This window comes from Mustela nivalis (assembly GCF_964662115.1).
Source record: "Mustela nivalis genome assembly, contig: HAP1_SCAFFOLD_1101, whole genome shotgun sequence".
Classification (NCBI taxonomy): domain Eukaryota; kingdom Metazoa; phylum Chordata; class Mammalia; order Carnivora; family Mustelidae; genus Mustela; species Mustela nivalis.
In genome coordinates this window covers 40035-62186 of record NW_028135563.1, presented here as the reverse complement: position 1 = coordinate 62186, position 22152 = coordinate 40035, and the positions used below count along the sequence as shown (strand labels likewise).

The window sequence follows — 22152 nt, the reverse complement described above, 5'->3', positions numbered from 1 at the left end:
TTGATTCTAATCTAGAGAATTTCAGTTTGACAAGCATCAGTGAACTTTGGATTGTAAGATTTTACACTCGACAAACCAGAGTTTGCTAGATCATTCAATAGACCAACCAATATTCCTCTCTCAAAAGAACACTATTGTTCATGATAACAATGAGTATTGTAAAAAGCTTTAGGATTTATGTAATAATAATAGCAAGTACTCCTAGAGGGCTTATTGTGTTCCCGGCTTTATTCTCGGTGCTCTACAATAATTATTCATTTGAAATGTCTAACAATCTTCGGAGGTAGTTATTATGCCCAGTTTCACAGATGAGGAGACTGAGGCAGAAGAATTCAGGAAATTTGCCCAAGGCCATACAGACAAATAAGTGGTAAAGCAGGATTTGAACGTGGGTGGTGTAGCTTTGGCATTTATGCTCTTAGTCACTATGCAATAATAATAATAATAATATTTCCTTCTTCTCAAGACTTTGGAGTCTACCAATTTGCCAGTCTCTGAAGCATCATTTATTTAAAAAGAGCAAAAGTAATTTGGAGAAAGAAAAGCAGTACTGTCTTTTCTAGTTTGTTGTCTAGTTTGTTGTCTTGATTATGGAGAATATCACTGGGCAAAAAGCACCTCCAGTAATCCTACAACAAAGAAGATGCACTAGAAATTGGATGTGTCCATACTATTTTGAACATTCTTTAAGGTACAAGGCAGACTGACTTAAAATATACTGAGAACAGGAGACTTCATACAGGTTTACAAATAGGAGAAATAAAAGTTTGAAGGTATTAATGTAAATTTCTGATTTAAAAATTTTAATAAATAAGTTAATAATATAAAATGCCTAATATTCATTTTATTGTCAGATCACTTTTTGTTGAACTTGAGCATTAATTTATTCTCATAATTATCATCTCCTGGCCCAAAATACAATGAATGTTGAAAATATATTCATAGAAAATTATCTGTGCAAGTGCTCCTTCCAGTTTTTATAATGAAGCAATTATTTTGCATGTATTAATTGCTGTTGCATTTTTGATCTGTGTTCCAATGTTGTGTTCTTGAGGAAATTATTGTGTTTTATAGTCCAAATCTCTTAGATTTAGGACTTTTGAAGCATAGGTTCTGTTTGCATTTAATTTTGCTACATCAATAAAATATGAATGAATTGGCTAATAAAACAACATAACTATTTTATGTCATGGAATATAGGTTATTGTTCATGAATTTGCTAAATTGCCTCTGTAGTTCACTGTAAGAACACTTCTCCTTTTTTGCCTTGGTTCAGTTTAGAGGAAAATAAGATTGGTAGAGTAGCCTGTAATACGTGGGAAGTAAGGGTGCTCTTTTTTGGGAAAAGGAGATGAAGTACGAAAATGTAGAGCTTCCTCCCTGGCCAGAAGCTTGCCTGGCAAAGACAGAGACATCTATTCTGTAACAACAGTTTGTCTCTGTTGCTCTTCTTTCTTGGTATTAAGAAATTTTAAAATATAGATGAAACTTTGGTTTTGATTAAAAACAAGTAAAATACATCCTGTGCTTCTCACAGATTATATTTTACTTTATGGAGTTTTGCTTTTTTAATAATTTCCACTTTAGGCTAAGTGAGGTATCAGTTGAAAGAGAGATTTTATATGCCAAAATAGACTGACTCCTGAAGGAGAAAAAAACTTAAATATAGTCTGTACTGAAAGGAGATTAGTTGCACTTAACAAAACCCTATGCAATTAATTGCAATTAATACACTCAGAATACATGCATAGAGATCATGACCATTATTTAACTCAGCACATTTAAGCCCTGCAGTTGTGTGGTGTAGTCTGGGGAGATGCTGCTTTGTGTCTGTAGGAATGGTCTACATCAGTTCTATTCGGTAGAACGCTATGTGATGGTGTAGATGTTCTGTGTCTTCCCGTCTAATATAGAGGTTAGTAGTCATGTGTTTTTGAACATTTGTAACATGACTAGTGTTACTGAGGAACTGAACTTTTTAATTTTAATAAATTTGCATCAATTATATTTAAATTTAATTAGCTACTTGTAACTAGTGGGTGCCATCTTGGACTGCACATACTTAGAGTTCAATCTGGAGTTAACTGGAGTGGAGACTGCCTTGCTTTGGGTTCTGAATTTGCCACAGAGTAGCTGAACAACCTTGAAGAGTCATTTAAATTCCTCGAATCTCTGTATTCTCATCTTTATTATCGGGGTGGTAATAATAGCTACTTCCAAAAGTTCTGAGATCATCCAAATAAATCAATATGAAATTCTTAGAACAATGCCTGGCATATAGTGTATGTTTTCTTTTTTTTTTTTTTAAGTGTATGTTCAATGAACATTAGTCATGCTATTGTTGTTAATTATTTTATAATCTTTTGCGGATATTTAATTACTAGAAACTAAAAAAGAGGCATAAATCAAATAGGCTTAAAGTAATAAAAGGATAATGCTATGATGTGGAGTGAAACTTGAGGAGGTGACTCTAGGGGAATGTGCGAGATTCAGGTAAATAGAAAATAATCATAGGATGATTATATGTTCCAAGTTTCTTTGGACAGTCTCTATTTATACCTTGTGTCCTGGTATAATTATCAATTTTGTTCTCAAAAGTCCCCAGTTTGTAGGACACACTTTAGAGTCACCTTGGAGAAAGGCAAAAGAATGCAGCCCAGGCATTCCAAGTGAAGGGAGGAAGACAAAATAAGGTATAAATGCAGATGTCACTATGGTATGGCAGGAGGGAAGTAGAGCATTGGAAGTAGAGCAAAACAGGGTTAGATAGGGGTTAGAGAGACATTATGTACCTGGAATGAAAGCCTCAATAAAGAAATCAGATTTTGGGGTACCTGGGTGGCTCAGTGGGTTAAGCCAATCAGTCTTTGATCTCAGGATCATGATCTCAGGATCCTGGGATCAAGCCGCGCATTGGGCTCTCTACTCAGCAGGGAGCCTGCTTCCGCCTCTCTTTCTCCCTGCCTCTCACCCTAATTGTGATCTCATTCTCTCTGTCAAATAAATAAATAAAATCTTAAAAAAAAAAAAAAGGAATCAGATTTTACTGCACTTGCTCTTTATGCTATTATCACATTGCTCCTAAGTCAACATAGATTTACTTTCAGAAAAAGCAAAAAACAAAATCTGATCTAATTGCACAGAGTCACCAAAAAAGTCATAATACCATTTGGTATTCTGATTGACCCTCCATTATTGTTTGTAATTTTTGTTACACATGGTTTGAGAAAAAATGCTTCATTTTTATCATCCATTAGCTACTAGGAACCAAGTCAGTAATAGTTTTGGTTAACATGGAAATTAGTCAACTGAGTAGAAATGGCTCATTATATCTGTTTTTATGGCTGAAGAAGAAAACTTTCCAAGTGTTCATTTAGTCTCAATAAAGTGCTAGGGCAACACATCTTACCATCTTACAGTGGTGTCCTGCTGGTCTTCATTCTGTTTAGGGTAGCATACGTCACAAAGCTAGGGCAACTACCTGTTGAACAATATTACTGATTGTTGGATTAGGAAACATAGAATATTACATAACCTAGAATATTACAAAAAAAAAAAAAACAGGAAACAACTCAAAATGAGATTATGGGGAAAAAACTAAACTAAACTCAAAATGAGATTATGGGGAAAAAACTAAACTTATATAATAAAATATATTAATTTATTAAATAATTAAAAAATTAAATAAACATATCTTATTAGGTATAGGAATGTAAAAGTGTAATTCTTTGGCTCTTTGCAAGATCTCCTCTTTATCTCTGATCACATTTGGAACTGAGATGCTGACCATTGGCTCTCCCAGAGATCTTGTGGAGAGATCTCCACAAGAAGTTATGATGACTGGTTCTGGGTTTTCAGTCTTTTCCCAGTGATTCTAGCCCACTACAAAAGCAAGTATTTGAATTGATCTCTGAGATATAACCAGGAGAAAGAGAACAGAGGTCCCATCCCAGGATTATGGCCACTTTCAATATTTCTGGGGAATTCTAACAATTACTGTTCATAGCATAGATGACATTGTAATCTCTACCTTGGGCGCCAATCATGGCTTTTTTTTCTTTTTCCTTTGGATGAGGAATTAGTCCTTATTAATATTGGGATCATGAGCTGTCGGGGTTATTTTCTAAGTGTAGACTTGAACTTTAAACGACTGCCTTAAGTTCCTCAAATTTTGAAATGTATTTTAATTTTGTTTATTTTTCCTTAAAGAGATCAAGAGTTGGCCAAATTACAAGATGGATGGGAGCAAAGGCCAGATGTCATCGGCATTTGGAGGACTAAGCAATCTTTATAAAGACCATTGGCATCATTTATGGCAGTCACTCTTCTCTAGCTTATAAATTTGTTAATGAAATTGGTTTATAGGTGCTTGAAATGAACAATAACTAGTTTACTTGTGTTTCCAAGTACCATGAATTTTAAAATGTCATTTAATATCCAAACCTCTGAATGGAATTCAATGACTTTAGATTAATCCTATTTGTAAATAGCACAGAGCAACGTGTGATTATGCAATCTGCTGAGGTTTTTAAAAACTAATATTTACTGCAAAAGAGAATCTCCTCCTAACAGAATTTTAATAAAACCTCAGTAGTGATTTGTAAATACCTCGAAACTAATTAGTCATTCAATCCACAGTGATTGTTTCATTAGTGCTCAGTTACTACTTTTTGATTCTTGAGGAAAATGACAAACCACAGTTCTAGTGACATAGTTTCCTCTCAAGAATAGTGGCTCCTTTGCTTAAAAAAAATAAACCATTGACTCTTGCAGCAACTCCTTCAAGATAAATTACTCCAACTGGGATTGTGAGAGTAGTGTTTCTTTTAAGGATCTGTGTCATGATGATGCTGATGAAAATAAGAAGATCAACAAGTATTTATTGAGTATTGACTCTGTGCCAGGCACTGTGCTAAATACTTAATATGTAATTTATATATTAAAGCCTCATGGCAGTCTTACCAGGTGAGATCATCGCAATTCCTGTTCTACTCATCACTAGAGGTTTAAGTGCCTAGTTAGTGGTAGAGCAGGATTCCCAGAGGGCAATGTGGAGGTCTTAAACAGAAGGTTACCACTATTGACAGTGGCTATTACTAAGACCCCTTGACAGAGGATGTGCAAGTGATTGCCTTTTGTGAGGAGTCTTGTTCTTTATTGCTCATTTCTGTATCTGATCTGTGGGTAGGAAAAGAGAAGTGGGGCAGATTTTCACGAAACTCTGTTCTAAAATGTGTAATTGAAACAATTGTTTTATATAGTTATATTCTATGTAACAGTCGGGCAATTGTCTAGCATAAAATTGCAAAGCTATCATATATGTGGTTCATGCGACCATGGCTCAAATCTCACATATTGCCTCGGATATTCATTTAGCTGCATTTATTTTTGCACACGTGGACAAAATTCATACCCACCCTCATCTGAGATTATTATAGGCACTCCAGGGACTGCGACAGTTCTTGCCATGTCTACTTGCTCGTGTTGTGTTCACACTAGAGGAGAGGTCTGCAGAAGCAAGGCCATGTGGAAATTACACTGTCTGGGAGAGGAATTCAATAGCTTGCAGCACTGTGATCCACCGAGCAATGGATTGCATGTGTACGTACAGGCTAAATAATGTATGATTTAAGACAGGAATGTGGTTTGTATTCATTTTTGGATAGTAAAAGACTTGGCATGTCAGTCCCATGGGAGACTTTATCCAGGGCTTTACCCTTGAGTGGATAAAAGAGTACAAATTCTATTGCACTGGAGATGAATAAAAACAAATTGGGGAGACCATCAGCAAAACAGACTGCTGTGTGATGGAGTCCAAGGCTACTCCGAAAAACCACCAGACCAACTGCTTCAGGATCCTGCCAGCAACCAGATGCTGGGAATAGAATTGACTGCAGTGTGGCATTGAGGCCCTGTGATTCCCAGCCAAGGGGAATTGCATGCAAAAAAATATTTAAAATTCTCTTTGTGAAAGAGTTATGTTTTCAATAAGAGGAAGAAGTATGTTTCAGACCTAGTCTGTTGCAGATGATATCTGGCATACCAGCATCTTAGTTCCTGAGGGTAGAGGCATGGGGAGTCGAACACCATATATACTTGGGGGTAAGAAGTTGAACTTCGGTGGGTGAAGGGGTTTTTCAGTGAAGTGGGTTGTAGGCCACTGAACACTTTTACCCCTCAATGGGGCATTTGACAATATCTGGAAACATTTTTGGTGACCACAACTTGGGGGGATGGTAGTGCCCCTGTCATCTAGTAGTAAAGGACAGGGGTGCTGCTAAATATCCTATAATGCACAGCACAGTCCCCTCCAACAAGGAATTATCTTGTCCAAAATGTCAATAGTGACAAGTTTGAGAACTCTGGTTTCAAATGAACTAGATAGTGTGTGCGTGTATTACAGCCCTGCCTTTTTTTCATCTAATATGTTTGACACTGTATGAAAGATGACTTTTAGTGATTTGCTTTACCCTATTGATATGTGAGCAGCATTTATTTGGATATATCAAATGCTTTCTGTTAAAACACAAAAAAGGGGGAAAACAAACAAAGCTATAACTCATATTCTTCATGTCCATTTTACCTCCAAAATACGTAGGGGTTGAAAAACACAATGAACCTCCCTCCAGACCTACACACACAAATCACACATTTTGTAAGAATGTAGGAGGACCCGGTTGACTCACTTTTCAAACTTGAAAAATGAGGCATATTAACAAAGCACACTAAATGAATCAGCTGGTTAGGATGATCTACAAGCCAGTTCATTTTCCTGTTATCAAATAACACACCATGAATCTTGACGAATGAACCCACTTGCTTGATATTATTTGAAAAACTCATAACATGCTTGCTTGTGATTGTCACTTCCCCTTCGAAATTAAATTTTAAAATGGACTTCATGTAAATTCCAAGAGAGGAAAAGGCTTATTCACCTCCATTTTGACTGTGTGCTGTTTATTCTTCTCCTTCTTTGACTCCACCTTGTACTTGGATGCACCAGAGCCTCTGTCAGTGACATCCTCCCAAGTTCACGGTCAGAAAGCCACTGGGTTTATTGGTGCCCATATCATTGATACGTGAAGTTCTAGAATGTGGAGGTGGGGACTGTGTGGCTTCTGGAGTCAAACTTCCTAAGTTCAAATTGGGGCTCCAGCTCCGTGACCTTGAGAAGGTCATCTGCCCATTTTGCACTTGCATTTTCCCATTTGTGAATGAGAAGCGTTTTATTTGCCTCATTGGGCTGTTACATAAAATGCTTAGGAAGCACACCGCAAATGCTACGTGTAATTATTAGAATCGTTATCTTCCAAAATGGATGTCAAGACATTTTATTTAATTTCCCAAAGAGGACACTGGCCCTGATCCACTGATGTGGCGGCTCCAACGTGTGGTTCAGAGGGCTTTCAGCCCCAGCTCCTGACACCTAACAGACCCTCCCAGCCATGCTGCTGTGAATAAACATCTGAGGGAAACCTGCGTCCTTGCCAAGCATGTGCAGGTTCGAGAGAGAAATCCGATCTCCCTCCTTCAATCGAATGCCATCTGAAGGCCCTCTTCTGAAAATGTGCCGTTTGGACTGGTTGTATTCAAGCTGACACTGCAAATTTGTAACAGCTCCGGGCCCTGCTACAACGCAGCATTACGGTGCTGGGTAACCCCCACTGTAAGTCCTCACTGCTCCTAAATAGGATTTATAAAGTGTGACTTTGAGCAATATAGCAAAGTCGGTTTTATCTGAGGGAAAATAAATTCTTTTGGTTACTAACATTTTCGAATTTCTTCTTTAGTGCCTCAAAATGATTTAAAACCTAATCAGTGATAAAATCCCAACTCCATCTGAAGACAAAAGAATTGAGAAAAGTATCAGAGCCGCTTTTAATTAGGAAAGTGGTTGCTGTGACCCATTAACCTCTAAAGATTATTGCCTTTTTTTTTTTTTTTTTTTTTTGAGATGCTGTAGTTTGGTCATTTGTCTTTGGCACCAGAGCATACAACATTGCTTTTTGCTTTTCACAAATTAATTCATTTAGGCCTTTGCATTTGTCAGACATTATGGGAACCTTCTGCCAATGTTTTGTTGATTAAAGGATGTGTATTTGGAAAGTGGGTGGAGAGGAGGGAATTTATAATTCTTAACACCAAAGAATGATTTACAATGCAGGCTGCTACCTGAATCATTCAGTATATCATCAAAGAATAAATGAAATATTAAGGATTAGGGAGAGATGGGCACTAGGTGTTAAAATCTGTGGGTTGATTGGCTCAGTAACGCTGGAAAAGTCTACCTCTTTCTGCAGAACTTCTAGAACTCACAAACAGGAATATGACAGAGAAAATCACGTTTGATTGTGTATTCTTTTCAAAGGGCTTTTGGAATACATCATTTCTCTGCAACAGCCTGGTGGTACTATCTCTATTTATAAATCACATACCTCACTCCCATGCATACAAGTTCCCTATGGTCATCACAACTTTGATTTGCTTTTGACTGTTTTGTTAATTTATTTATTTTATCCTGGTGAATGCGTGGGGCACTTTGGAGGGCATATTTATTATTTTAGGCACCATGCAATTTACTGAATGGTATTTCTGGCTATGGAAATGCTTACAAAGACGATGGGAGGGCGGGGAGGGGAGAAGTAAGTAAATACACATTGAACAACCTGTAAAGGATGCTTTCTTATTTGATCAGTCAGGGACTCAAAGTCTATGCTGGTCCATCAGATCTATGATACATAGAGCTGAAGACTTTTTTTTTTTTTTTTTTTTTTTGGCTCCCTAGTAGTTTTAAAAGCTGTGCAGTGGGAAAAGCTGCTTTAAACAAAGCCTTATTTTAAAAGAACCCTGAGTACAGAATGGAATTCAAAGAATTTAGGGAGAGGGGAGGTGAAAGTGGTAACAAACAGCTTTTAAAAAGCCCTGGGAAATTTAAGAGAATAAAGCACATAATGGAAATAAAAGATAAATCCCATCTGCCCCATTGGGAGATGCAAGACAAAAAGCTGCTGCAACAAGGATTTGTTGAAGACCTACTAAGTGCAGGGCTTATTAAGAACTACAGCTTAAGTGTCATGGGGCGTCCAAGGAGTGAAATGGAATTTTTTAAAAGAATTTATTTATTTATTTGGGAGAGAGAGAGTGGGTGCACAAATGTGGGTGGTGGGGGGCTGGTGGGGGAAGCAGAGGGGAAGGATAAATAGACCAGTGCTGAGCACAGAGCCACATTCCGGGCTCTACCCCAGGACCCTGAGATCATGACCTGAGCAGGAATCAAGAGTCAGATGCTTATTCGACTGAGCCACCCAGGCACCCCAAAACAGAATTCTTAGATTAAAGAGGAATAGTTTTTCACGCCAGCCAAGAAACTTCATGCAGTTTTTTGCAGATATTAAATTCCTAAAGGCAATAGATGTATTTCATTTTATTCAAACAGTGGGGACAGAAAATTCTCCTTTGTGATTTGTTGTAAAATTCCACGTTAAGAATGTTGGTAACAAAAGAGGTAATGCCTGAGAAATGGTTTAGGAGTGTTTATTTTAAAGAAGGAGGCTCTAGGATTTGCTCCTCTCATGTCTACTGTCCCCTCTCCCCATTCCTTAAAGAAACTGCCCAGGACACTCTTGACCAGTTTGCGTTTGCACGTGAGCATTCTGTCTTCTGCTCTCCCTCACTTTCCTCCCTAAGAGGAGAGCAAGAGGAAAAAGGGTTCAGAGGATAGATCTAATGGGTCTGCAAGGTGGACCAGAGCCTGGCCTACGAAGGCATGGGAATTCAGAGACAAGGAAGCTTCTAACAACCTCTCAGAGATTTTGGTAGCTGACTTTATTTTGAGATCTAAGATCAAGGAACAGATGAAGCTAATACCGAGGGTTCTAGCATGGGGCTTGATGAACGTCAGCAAGACCAAAAGAAATGGGGTCGTTGTGCTGGGTGACTGGGGTGGGGAATTGGGAGATGAGAAAGCAGAGATAATGAGTTTCATTTGACATAACTGTGTCTAAGAGGCTTTGTCATAGCTGGGTGAAAATAGGGACTGGGACAAATCCGATAATTCTGGAAGGTGTAAAACAGACTTATAGCAAGAAACAAGGCTGGCTACTGCTAAAACTTGGCCTCTTGTCACTGGGGGCTGAGTGTTGTGTTCACTCACTTATTTATTATGTACAATATAGCCTAAGTATTTATTAAGCACCTACTTGCTGTTTGATAAGTATGCACCTTCCAACCCCTGATAAAACAGCTAATGTGTCTTCAGGTTAAAACTTGGCTAAACATTTCCCCACTGGAATCTTGACAAATGTGTTCATTGTGCCTTTAGGTGACATTGTAGGTTACATTGGAGAATATCTGGGATAGTTATACAGACTAATACCACTGGCCAGACAAATAAGAACTACAAATATTGCCATTATTATTATTCTTGCATTTTTATTATTGCTAGCATTTTATTGTGCATCACTAATTTCCAGGAATCATTTTGTTACAGGAGCTCATTAAGTTTTCATAGACACCTTGTGCCATACTATTGAGAGTACTATTTTTATCCTCCTCATATGAATGAGAATGTTGAGTCCCAGAGAGGCTAAGGCACCATCCAAAGGTCACACAGTCGGTAAGAGACACAGCAGGATGCAAACCCAGGTAGTGCAATTTTAGAACTTCTGAAGATTTGCCTATGGGACAAAGAAATAATACATAATGAGTAATATATCTACTAATTCTGGCATGTAGAGTTCTAAAACCCTTACCCTGTATATTCTAAGTTGCTGGGGATCATTTTATCTTTTTATTTTATTATAAACTAGTTTGACAGATTAGAATGGTAGTTCTTTACTGGGGGAGATTCCCCACTCTCCCTGTCAGGGGACACCTGACAGGGTGCAGAGACATTTTTGGTTGTCACAACTGGAGAATGGGTGCTACTAGAATCTGGTGGGTAAAGGACAAGCATGCTGTTACTATCCTGCAGTGAACAATGGAGGTTGTGTGATATAATTAACACGAAGGGTCCCACAGCAAAGAATATGCCCTCCAAGTTGGCAAGGCTGCCTAGCTTGAGATTTAAAGGGAATCTTGACTGTTGTGAGAGGTCGGTGGCTCAGTATTGCAAACAAAGGGTGTTCACCATGAAGAAGCAGATTTGGGAGTGGGAAAAAGATAGATTCATCCATCCATCCATTCATTGATAGATTCACTATAGAGCGAGTTCTGTCTGTGTATCAGGAATTTTGTTGGAGAATGATGGTGAAGACAGTCATAGGAGGGAAGGGTGTCTTTCTGTGTTTTGTTTTATTGGAGAGGAGGGAACAGGGAGTAGAGACAAAGCAAAGATGTGGGCTGTTGAAGTGAACTAGGAGCAGGGCTTTGGTGCCAAGAGTGAAGGAACTATGTTCTTCTAACAGGGAGGGAGGTACCAGGCTACTTTACAGGTCTAAGGAGAATCACAGCAGACTAGCTCAGAAGCCATATGCCGCTGGCAGGAGCACCTGGGAGCTTCTTTTTGTCCCATTTATGGCTAACACACGGATCCAAATGCAGGTCCAGGGTGGGAGCGGGGGAGCAAGTGATGTTCTCAGAAGTACATAGGGCGGGGATAAAAGATGTGTGTGCGTGTGTGGGTCAGAGAGGCCGAGAAACTTGTCTTGCTTTCGAGGTGTGCTGCTGGCCTGTATTTCTGTGCTGGCTCTGTTTTTCCAGTAACAGCCTTTTCTGTTTCCAGCAGTCCTATGCACCAGCTCCCCACCCCATGGCTCCTCCCAGCCCCAGCACAAACAGCAGCAGCAACAACAGCAGCAGCAACAGCAGCGGGGAACAGTTGAGTAAAACCAACCTGTACATTCGAGGCCTTCCACCAGGCACCACTGACCAGGACCTAATCAAGCTGTGCCAACCGTAAGTGCCCTTTGGCTCCCTGCGCCGGGTTCCACCCTACACCGTCTCCTGTGCGCTCCGGCCATGCAGGACTCGGGTTTGCACTCCGTATTCCCCTGTATTGGTGCCTCAGTGAGGAAGACTCTACTAAATGGGACTTAAATTTGAGCTCTAAGTCGAGCTCAAGGAGCTCTGGATTTGCATACTTTTTGTTGGGGGAGGGGAGGATCCTGAGCAGGCAAACCTGGGACAGCGGGGCAGATAGGTAGGTATTGTCCCAAAAGACCATGGGCAAACATTAGTTGGGCCTTCGGACCTGACGTGGCTGGCAGAAACAGTGGTGAATCTCGTAAAGGTAGCTGCTTTTTTGGAGAAGTGTTAGCAAAGGGACTCTCAAAAATTTTGAAGTGGTAGATTTCAGGATGATGACCTCCCTTGTTGCAGAGTTTTTCTGTTCAATTCTTGGTAAATATAAGTTCAGCCAGGACCAGGTAATTGGGGAATCATAAAACTAATACTCTGCTTTCCTTGAAAACATCTCCTTCCACCTCCAGTGAAGCTCTTTCCCACCAAGGCCAAGAACCATACTCGCAAGTTGTTTTGGATTTGCTGGGGAATGTGGTAGTGATTAAACGCCCTTTGGAAATGTTTTTGTTAATCTCTTATCTACCAACACTTAGGTTATTAACACTCTTATTTCTGTGCAAATAGAATAAACATATTTAGGTTCGCCCTACAAATGAAATTAATAATGGATAAAGAATTGAGATTCATGGACCTGTATTTTTAGATTGTTATCTGATTATTTTAAAAGTAATATCAGTGTTACTATTTGTCACTTGAATATGCCTTAGCTGGGTATTTTTAAATTTGGGGAAACTATTACTCAATTTTTCTTCTTCTCTTTTGCAATGCTTTCATAAGAAGGTTGAGAGGATATTTATTTTGTAAATTTTCCAACCTCTAAAATACTGAAAGAGGAAAACAAAGTGGACGGTATTTATTTGTCTTTGTTCTGGATTTTAAGATTGGGAACAAATATCAAAACACCAGGAAGTGCCTGAAAAACTGAAACACAAATACCTAAATCTGTAATCACTGACAAAGTAATCAATGTCGATTACAGTGGGCAGGGGAGGGGTGCTGTTGCCACTGCCTACCTTGATTTGTGAAGGATGTAAGGCAAAACTTGGAAAAATAAATATTTACTTAAAAAGTAGTTATTTAAACAAAAGGAATGTGCCAGGGCTAAAACATATAAATATATGTTAGGTTTTGGTCTGTGAAAGGTTGGAGTTGGACTTGAAGATAAATAACTCAACTTTTTCCTGTGGTTGTTAGAAAAACCTAAACTATTTTGAAACGTAAGGACTTTTGAAAATGTGAAAGTTTGTGGACTTTATGTTAAAAGCTTCCAAAGAAGTATCTATTCATGGATGCTGATAGGAAAAAGGATAGCTATGATCTCTGACTTGTACTGGAATCTCACTTATAAAAAATATTGATGGGCTTAAGGAAGATATTTTCTCTTTGGTCTATACCACTCAGAGAGCTTGTTGAAGCACAGATTTCTGGGCCCAAGAGATACTGAGTCACCAGGCCTGGGGTAGAGACCAAGGATATGCATTTCTGACAGGGTCCCTCGTATCGTTGCTGCTGGTTTTCAAGAAGGAATACTCTCCCTTCAATAATATGGAGACCACTGACTATTTCTAACACATAACACTTACGAAGTTAGTTTATAGAGATAGTTGAGGTAGACTCCTGTGTTTTAAAACCCACTCAGCTACTGTGTGAATTTGAGGCAAATCATTTGAGCCTCAGTTTCCTCTTCTAAAAGAGTGTGTTGACCTTGATTATTTCTAGGTCTCCTTGTACTACCAATGGTGCTTTGAGCTGCCTTTGACTGGTACATTAGGATCAATTGTTCAATACTCAGGAATTCCCTGTGTGGTGTGTTCCAGACCCAGCAGCTTGAAATCAGCCATGGTGGGAGTATTTCTATCACAGGAGCCAGCAAGCTCTAGAAATAAGGGCATTTTAAATTTTATCTTGTGTTTTTGGAGAGCTGGTTTCTGAGCACACCACTGATGTAGCATTACACTCTAGATTTCTGTGTCCGTGTCCACTTTTGATAGGATGTTGCCAGAAGTCTACAGATGGAAATGTCACCTAAAAATCTGTATTGGTGTTTTTAACTCACGAAAGAGATTTAGCGATACAGAGACGTTATTTTGAAGAAAGACGTTCTGTTGATGTTCCTTATGTGCATCTGAGAAATTTAGAGAATGCTGAGAGCACAGAGGGTACTGGTTATTTGTTCATATTAGTTTTTGCTGGCTAATAAGATCAGTCCCATTGGTATTGTTATTATAAAGATGTTTGTGGGTTCTCCAGTTACTGAAGTGGTCTGGATCTGGGGTTTATTGCTCAGATTATGTTTCGTAGAGAATTTTGGAGAACTGATGTGATCAAGCCACATAATGCATTGGGGATAGCTGTGTCCTAAGAGATCCGGTTTGGGTCCTGGCTCTGCCATCAACTAACTGGGTGTGTGGCTTTAGACCAATGACTTGTTTTCACCCTAACTTTGGTTTCCCCATGTATGAAATAATGGGTTTAAACTTGATAATCCTTTAAGCTTCCTTTACCCCAAAGCTCTAATATTTCATTGAGGCCTTCATTATTTCGTGGTGAAACCTGCTCTTGGATGCTTTTTTATCTTTCTTCAACCCCCTTTTCCAGTGTTGGCAGGGCCACAGCCCGAGTTGGTTCAGCTATATCGGTAAGACCTGATGTATGGGGTTGCCTGTAGTAAGAGACCGATGCACATTGTGGTAAGAGACAAATGCACGTCACTTGTAAAATCACGTTCCTCTCTTGTAGAGTTGGTCTCTTGCATTGGTCATTAGTATTTTACATTAGTAGTATTCTAAAGATTCAGATCATTTTATGTTCCTATTACTCAACCAACACTGTAGAATCATCTTACCTACAAACATAATATTTGTGGATTTAAATGACCTTACCACCACGATTGATTTTTCACATTTATTTCAATGAAATTATAAGTGTTTTAGAGTTAGTATTTCCTTTTATTATAGGAAATGCAGTATTTGCTAATATCGATAGTAATAAAATAATAGAAAAAACAGAGATGTACCAAAAATAAGCATAGATATATCGAATTATCTGGTATTAGAGTGCAGTAATCCACATAAATACTAATGAACAACAGGAAAATGATATTAAAATAAAGAAATTATATTACTTCTCAATGTATAATCTGAGAGCAGATTCTTTTTAAGGGATTCCATTCACATTCATCATCAAAGCTTCTATGTTCAGGGGTGCCTGGGTAGCTCAGTGGGTTAAGCCATGGCCTTCAGCTCAGGTCATGGTCTCAGGGTTCCAGGATCGAGCCCCATATTGGGCTCTGCTCAACAGGGATCCTGCTTCCTTCTCTCCCTCTGCCTGCCTCTCTGCCTGCTTGTGATCTCTCTCTGTCAAATAAGCAAATAAAATCTTAAAAAAAAAAAAAAAAAAGCTTCTAAGTTCAGATCACCAGTAAAATCAAAGAAAAGAAGAAAAGCCTGAAAAATGATTTCACTCTATAGGAAACCTCTCTGGTTGTGTGTTTGAATGGGTACATCACATTGGGTGTCTTATAGGAGATACTTTGGTTAAACACTTTGTAATCATCTTTATCTTGAGAAAGCTCAAAGAACTTTATTCTGTTATCAATCAAGAAATATTTACAGACCACCTTTGCTGCATGCCAGATACAGTGCTGATGATTTATTGGTGAGTAAATTTAGGCAAAGCTCTTGCTTTAACAGAGTTTATATTTTACTAGGAAAAATAGACATCAATGAAGTAATCTTATAATTTGATATAAAATTGCAACTAGTGGTGACTGGGTGGCTCATTTGGTCAAACATCTGACTCTTGATTTTGGTTCAGGTCATGATCTCAGATTTGTGGGGTAGAGCCCTGAATTGATCGATCGAGTTCCATGCTCAGCGGGGAGTCTGCTTCTCTCCTTCCCTGTCTTCCTCTCCTTTGGCCCCTCCCCCTATCTAAACAAAACAAAACAAAACAAAACAAAAACAAAAACAAAAACAATACAGCTATAAATTAAAAAAAAAAAAAAGAGAGAGAGGAGCTTGGAACCAAGAGTGTTTATCATATGGGATCTGTCCTAATTAGGGCAATGAGCAAAGGAATCTCTGAGAAAGTGACAATCGAGGTAAGATCAAAAGAAAGAATAGGTTTTACTACATGGAGAAGGAAAGTAAGAGCATTCCAGGGAGAAAGAGCCCCATGTGTGTAGAACCAAGGGCTGGAGGGAGCATGGCAAGAACAAGGGGCTGGAAGAAAGCCAGTGTGAGTATAGCAGAGATGGAGAGATAGACTATGGGGCAAAATGAGCTGGAAATATGGGATAAGGCGATTTCTTTGTGGATCATGTTGGGAAATGTGTTTTATATTAAGAGCAATGGAGGAAAACATTGGCTTGTCATAAACAGGAAGGTGAACTAGTCAGATTTTTGTTTCCAAAAATTCCAACTGCAGAGTGGAAAGAAGGCATCCTGTGAGACCAGGGGACAATCAGGGTAGGAATAGTTGAAAAGCAAGTGGGAAGAATAATTTAGTCAGAGAAGAAGGTGTGAGGATTAATAATTGTGGTGGTAGAATAATTATGTGTGGTGAAAGATACCGATTTTTATATATGCATTTATTTTTCCATCAAAAAACAAAGACTTGAGAGACAATCTAATGAACTGGAAAGAAACTGTGAAGTAGTATGGAAGACCCCAATTGGTGATTTTTAATTAATTTCTCTCTCTCTTTTTTTAACCTACTCATGAACGGGTCATCAATATACTATTAATCACTTAAGGACTGCAATATTAAGAGCACTAAAGGCAAATGTAAAGAAAATAAAAAACTCCTATTAATTATACAGTTCTATTCGTGGGATGAGTTATCTGTTGGAGACCATGGGTGGAATGCTTGGATTATATACTCTTCAGTTTATCTCAAGAGGAGGAGGTAGAAGTGGGGGAAAGATAGATTTGACTTGAGGAAGGGTGGTGCATTGCAACTTATGGCCCAAATAAAATTTGGGTGCTGTAATCATTTTTTACATACAAAACTTTATTTCTTCTCTCAAAAAAATTTGGTAGCTTCTCCGATATGATTATAAACATGCCCTTAAAACACATTGAAATTGCTCTTAAAAAACCCCCACCTATTTAAGATAATAGAATTAAAAATGGAAAACGAAAATCATGTTGTATTTATATTTTCTACATCTACAATCTCTTTTATCCAACCAACCTCAAGACTTTCAACTAATTTTAACTAATACATTGCTCTGGAAAGCTCTGGTCATAAATTGCCCCACTTCTACATGATTAACTAATCTGGCATTGATGACAACTCTGTACAGGTACAGACTGAGTTGTTCTGTCAGAAAATGAGCATGTGGCTACCGCTAAGGCCACCTAAAGCAGAATGAAGGGAAAGGAGGGAAACTCTTGGCTAGGTGCACACATATTTCCAATCATCACCGGAAGACCAGGAAGTCTGCTATCCTGCCCTCCTCCATTTTTCTCTGTAAACGTTCTCTCTGCTAAGCTATGGCACCCTAGCTTTGCTCCCTTTAAAATGAAGCTGTAAATGTCACTTCAGCCTTTAACAAGAGAGGAGAAATGCCCCGAATGAAAAGCCAGAACAAAGTAGGGGTCTTTGAGCTCCCGAGCTGAGGGTCTGCCCAAGCTAATCTCCCCAACTTTCACCCAACCCTGTTGGATGTCTCCTGACGGTGTGTCCGGAACGCTGAATAGTTAGAATAGACTCAAGTGTCATCCGCGCTCCGAGTGCAGAGTCCATTATACATGGTGTCAGACAGTTTTGACAAATGCACCGACACAATCAAACCTTTTATCAATTTAAAAGTAACCTTGTCACAGTAATCTGTCAAACTGTTCAGATACAACTAAAGGAAAACAAGTCATCATGCACTCCAGAGTAACGGAGTAAATAAGAAAAATGTGACTGGAAATTTTTTTTTTAGTTCTTTTCTACTGTGTCAATGTAGATTTAAAAGTTCCCTCTAATAAGACCCAAGGAAATTTATTAGTAGCTTGCTCCTGAAAGTTGGACTCAAATTACAGGGCTGCTTTTGAGGGATCATAAATCTGTATGGAGACAGGTGTGAATAGGAAGTGAATCTGAGGACCTTTGAGCACTCCTTTGTGCAATTTAAATGAGAGAGTGCCTTTACGGTCCAAACTAGATGTCTGAATTCATTGAGTCAGCATAGACCTGACGCTTGATTACATGTATTAATTCCAATGTGTGTATAATTATATTTGCCAACTTTGAATTATAAACCAGACACAGTATTTGGTTTGTAATTAGTTAATGATTATCATTAATAATGAATCGTTGTGTTTATATATATAAGCCACGTTTATTGTGGATTACATAACATGTATTGTAAGTTTTTATGTTACTTCATTTAATGCTCAAAATGGCCTTATGGGAACATGGGGACGGCTCAGTTGGTTAAGCATCCGACTCTTGGTTTTGGATCAGGTCATGGTCTCGTGGGTCATGAGGCTGAGCCCCATGTCTGCCATGGCACTTGCTTGAGATTTTCTCCTTCTCCCTCCCCCCAGCTCACACTCATGAACTTGCTAGCACCCATGCAAGCACTCTCTTTTTCTCTCTCAAATTAATAAATGAATAATTTTAACAATAGCCTTATGAAGTGGGAACAATAATTGCTGAGTTTAATAGTTGAATAAACTTAGAGGCTTAGAAAGGTTAGGAGCCTTGTTTGCCCAAGCTTACACAGACACCAGCATTCAAACCTAGCTCTGACTTCAAAGCTCTTATTTGTAACCACTAAAACATTCATTTAATGAGAATGAGGATGGCATAAGTTACACGAGTTCTCACATCCTTGGATGCCCATGAGAATCCCTTGAGAAAATTAAAAAAAAAAAAATTAGTATCTGGATCTCACCCCCAGGAATTCTGATTTAACACATGTGGGGTCAGCTTAGATATTAAGACTTTTAAAAGTCGGCCCATGTAACTCTAATATGTAACAAAGTTTGGAAGCCCTGGAGTGAATCATGCTCATGCTAATAGAAAAATATATTCTAATCATGTGTTTTAACTTCCTTACTCTAACTGGCAGAGAATCTAGAAACCTCTTAGGAGCTACCAACTTGTTTTCAGTTAACCAGAAGACTTAAAAATAAATTTTAGTAAGATAATTTTGGGATGAATTGGATTTTCCAGTTAAAAAATGGGATTTTTAGATTTATGCATGGAAAATCAATCCCTGAAACAGGGCTCTAAAAGCACTTTAAAGAATGTCCTTGGAAGGATCTTGCTTTCTTTCTTCACACAATTTTCATTAAGTCAAACATTTCCTTAACACTCCATTTTTAAAAACATTTGCATATAATTAATGATTGAGCAAGGAAGTCCTCCGATTTTGACCCATGTAATAACAAGCTTCTATATCTTTACATTTTTCTTGCTGACTATAGTCTAGTGTACCTATCTAGTGAATCATAAAAAAATTAATCCTCCAACATTTGGGGGGCATCCTGGAAATTATTGTTCTACTGATTCATTGAGTATTCTTTCATTATTATTATTATTTATTTTTTTTTTTTTATTTTGGACAAAGAAGATTCTGTTGAATGCACATGATTTTTCCAAAATCTATTTATTTAAATTGCGGATATCTAATACTTCTTCCTAGAAACAGAGAAGGGAAAAATAAAAATGAAACCATTGAGAGCACCAGTTAAGATAGGTTACTGTGTTAGTAGTCACACAAAAAAGCTGGGGATGGGGAAGGATGTGATTAACTCTCTGTGAATGTGCCAGCTAAAGGCCTGAAGCTCCGAGAGAAGTAGAATTCCAGGCAGGTATCTTGCTGAGTTCCTGAAATTGTGAGGGACTTGAGATTCAAAGGCAGGACTCTTCACAAGCTCAGATGGTATCTTGGTTTTCAGTTTGCCCAGTAATATTCTAATTGTCAAATGTGGCTGACTTTTTTAGTCCTTATCTTATTTGATCTCTGTGTTACTTAACCCTGCTTACCTCTTTTTTATTCCTGAAATGTTCTTCCCGGGCTCTCATAGTATTCTTTCTTGGGTTTCCTCTTACCTTTTGGAGATTCTTCTTTCCAACTTCTCTTCATCGGTCTTCCTCTAGAATATTTTGTGTTTTCCAGAGTTTGGACCTCCTCTCTTCCTGCTTCACAAAGCCTACTATAATAACCTCAGCAACTCTGGTGATTATTAAATCTGCATCTCCAGCTCATGGAGTCTTCTCTTAGTCCTAGACCCTTTCTCATTATTCCTGAAAGGTTCCAAATTTGTAACCCCAAAGTAATCAAACTCATTGCCCAAAAAAGGATTATTCTTAGAGTTGTTCCTTCTTCTGTGTTCTCTTTCTCTGTGAATGGCACCACCCATCCAACCAGTCATCCAGATTAAATAAAAAAAAAAAAAAACAAAAAACAATGACAGAAAAAAAACCTTAGAGTCATTCCTTTCCCCAACCAAGAAGTAGTTGCCAAAGTACATAGATTCCAATTGCTTGGTATTTATGACATCTAACACCTCTTGTGCTTTACTATTGCCATTGTTTATTTACTCGTTTATTCAAAGGTATTTATTGAATGTCATCTATGTGCCAAGCACTGCAGATACCTTAAGGATTGGTTAAGTCTTGGCATAAAGATTACATTCTCATGGAGAGACATAATATATCAATAAATAAAGAGAGAAAACACCAGAATATGCCATGAAAAGAAGGTTAAAATACCATGAAAAGGGGGTTCTAAGTAATGACTGGCAAGTTATTATAGACTGGATGACCTCTTTGAGATGAGCTCTCAACTTCAAGAAGGAGACAGGCATATGATATTCAGAAGGAAGGGCATTACAGGGAGATGTAAGCTTGTACCAGTGTCCAATGGTGGAAATGAGCTTGGTGTATTCAAGGAACATAAAGGTCAGAATAGCAAAAGAACAGTGAGTAAGGGGAGGTAGAGGTAGTAAGAGATGAAGCAAAAATAAAAAGTGCAACAGGCCAAATCAGTAAGGTTTTATGAGCCAGAGTAAAGAGGTGGAATTTTATCCTAATCTATTCATTTATTTAGAGAAGTTATTCTGGTTAGTCTATAAAGAACGGATTTTAGGGACACATGAGAGAAGAGGAGAGCAAATGATCAAGGAGGTCATTGTGGAGGTCCAAGCAGGAGATGGTGATGGCTTGGAGTAAGATCATAGTGGTGGAAGAGATAAGATGTGATGGATTTGGGATATATTTTGGAGATGGTTTTGATGGAATTTACTGATGATAGAAGTTACTAATATGGCAGGATTATCGAGGAAAGAGAAATTAGGAATAATTCCTAAGAATTCCTCAATTTTTGGCTTTACCATCTAAAATAAGTATAAAGTCATTTCATCAAGTGGGGGGGATTGTGGAGAGAACAATTTTGGGTGGATAGACATCAAGAGTTCTCTTCAGTCTTGTTATTTTTGAGATCTATTGGACATCAAAAATGAGATATCAGTTGGCAGTTTGATATATGACTAGTTTTCAAAGCAGAGGTTAGAGTAAAAAAAATATAGACTGGCATTCATAAGCATTATAAGTGACATTAAAACAGATACCAATGTCAACAATATAGTGCCTAATATGTGCTGAACATTATTCTAAGTAAGTTACATGTAAATACTTCATATTACACGTGTTAACTCAGTTATACTTGATGGGCAACCCCCGTTTTATTGGTGAAAAACCAATGACATGAAGAACTTAGTGAGTTTCCCAGTGTTACACAAGTGGTAGTTGGCAAGTCAAAGGTTTAAATTAAGGAGTTTGGTTTAATAGTTCCTCACTTAAACATGATTCATACACAAGGTATGTACACAGCAAGAGAAGTGGTCTCACAACTCAACGTTCTGAGATTCTAAAAAGGACAGAAGCCAACTAAAGAGTTTATAAAGGAACAAGCAATGAGACTGAGGAAAACTAGGAAAGCAGGTGAGTGTGGGGGAAGAAAGATTCTCAACAAGGCAGAATGATCAAGGATCTCGATGACATACTACTGAGAAGTTAAAAAATGTATCAATAGACAAGTGACATTAGGTTTGGCAATATCAAGGTCATTGGCAAGCTTGACCAGGGTGGTCTTTGTGGGGTAGTGAAAGCTGAAGTCTGTTTGGT

At 38.3% G+C, this 22152-nt stretch overlaps 1 long non-coding RNA gene across 1 annotated transcript in view; it reads left to right on the top strand.

Annotated features, from left to right (window-relative positions):
- Nucleotides 1-12191, top strand: part of LOC309857706 — a 150219-nt gene extending 138028 nt beyond the window's left edge. Inside the window, exon 3 of the long non-coding RNA XR_014307865.1 lies at nt 11723-12191. This is a non-coding gene — a long non-coding RNA (uncharacterized lncRNA). The remainder of the gene's footprint in view (nt 1-11722) is intronic.
- The last annotated feature ends 9961 nt before the right edge of the window (nt 12192-22152 follow it).